This window comes from Notolepis coatsorum (assembly GCF_963971535.1).
Source record: "Notolepis coatsorum genome assembly, chromosome: 12".
Lineage (NCBI taxonomy): Eukaryota > Metazoa > Chordata > Actinopteri > Aulopiformes > Paralepididae > Notolepis > Notolepis coatsorum.
Genome location: NC_140176.1, coordinates 18528013 through 18530326, shown reverse-complemented (window position 1 = coordinate 18530326; position 2314 = coordinate 18528013).

Here is a 2314-nt window from a genome sequence, read left to right as displayed (position 1 = left end):
AAACAGGTGTTGCTACTTCCCATAGAGCTCTTGTACTCCATTTTTAGGTGGTGTGTTACAAGAAAAACAAATATACTTTAAAATATATATCTTTACTAAATATGTCATATCGCCCCCTATCTGCACCTGGCAATTACTGCATAAATGCAACATCCACATAAACTCTTAATTCTAACATCTATATCGGCACCTTTTTCCATGATATCCATCCAACTTCCTTATGCTAAAATAGAACAATTCCTGATACCAATATCACACATGAAGCGGCAACAACAGATAAGAAAAGGAATACTCTTTACTCTGTGTTTACTTTGGCCCCCAGCTGACATTATTTATCCTCTTTGACTGCCTTTCAATGCTTCTTCCGACATCTCACTTACCGCTTTTCGCAAACTCTGCCCATGAATCCCCAACTCTCTCCCATAAAGTCGATTGCGCTATAAATTCTCTGCATCCTACTTCCATCAGACAAACCATAGCTTTCCATCATCGCTGTTCAGTTTCTGCTGCCAAGTCTGCATATCTAAGCTTTTTCCTTTCATAAGCCTCCTCCACTGAATCCTCCCAAGACACAGTAGATTCTATAAAATAAACGGCTGACTAACCGACCATAGTATTAGATCAGGCCTCAAGTTAGTGCTAACTATCTCTTGTGGAACAATGAGTTTTCCTCCCAAATCTACCTGCATCTCTCAATCAGTAGCTCCGTTTAGGTGGCCTACTCTGCATTTCTCTCCCTCACAGACAAATTGAATGGCTGCACCCTCCATCCGATTACATCCTGAATGCACATTCTTTTAATTCTTGCCGCTAAGTTCTTCAAAACCTGGTTATGTCGCCATGTATGCTGGCCTTGAGAAAGACTAGTCTCACAGCCTGGCATAATGTGCCTCAAAGTTGCCGCCTCTGAACACAGTGGACACGATGGGTCCCCGTTAGGGATGTTCGATATTGGCTTTTTTACCGATATCTGATATACCGATATTGTCCAACTCTTAATTTCCGATACCGATATCAACCGATTCCGATATATGCAGGGTTTCAGGTAATTAACATTACATATCTCTTGTCGTGGAATTAACACAACATTATGCATACTTTTGACAAATAAAATAAGAATTAGTTCTTACTTGCTTGCCTGGGTAAGTAAATGTTAAATAAATGTAAAATAAAATAATAATAAGTTTAAAAAAAAATTATAATAATTGAAAACCGACAGGTACCGATATTTTCAGATATTACAGTTTAATGCCAATATCGGCCGATAATATCGGACATCCCTAGTCCCCGTTTTAGGTTCTGTGGTGATGGCAGCACATCATAAGTAGCTCCTATTAGGAATTATGATTTTCCTCCATACCTTCCAGCTAATCTTCCTCTTCTCTACACTTTCCCAGTTCATCCACTGTCCTGCTTAGCCTGGGCCACAGCCTCTGTACAGCTCACTCTCGTCAATGTACCTGCTCCACTACCAGCGTCCTCCTTTCTGTGGGACCTGCTTTACTCCATAGTCCATACTGGCTTCCCTGAGCTGAGCCCTAGGCCCCCCCCCCCCCCCCCCCCCCGGCCTGGTAGCATTATATTATATATATTATTATACTAAATATACGCAACTGTTTGACGATCTCAGAGAAACATGCTGTGTTGCATAGTGAAATTATCATTATTATTATAAATTATCTTAATTCACATTACCCTTTGTGTGTGCTACAAAATCCCAGTGTGTTCAGTGTGTGTGTGTGTGTGTGTGTGTGTGTGTGTGTGCGTGCGTGCGTGCGTGTGTGTGTGTGTGCGTGCACGTGTGTGTGTGTGTGCGTGCGTGCGTGTATGTATGTCTGACTATGTGTGTGTGAAACATTGTTTTAGTCCATTGAGAAGCCTATTGAATAATGTGTCCCTCAAACTACTAGAATGTCTGTTGTCTACTGGGTCCTTTACCACAGTGTGTGCATGGAAACAGATGCATCCTAATGCCAGTACCTGCTCTTGTCTGAGTTTTGCTCCTACTAACAGACCCATGCACTCACAACACACACACACACACACACACACACACACACACACACACACACACATACACACACACATACACGCACACACACACACACACCCCAGTGAGTCTACCCCTCTTTGCTTTCTGACACTTCAGTGTGTGTGTGTGTGTGTGTGTGTGTGTGTGTGTGTGTGTGTGTGTGTGTGTGTGTGTGTGTGTGCGTGTGTGTGCGTGTGTGTGTGTGTGTGTGTGTGTGTGTCTATCGCCACGACAACTCTAATCAGAAAACCTTCAAATCCTCACCAATTCCTATAGGAAGCC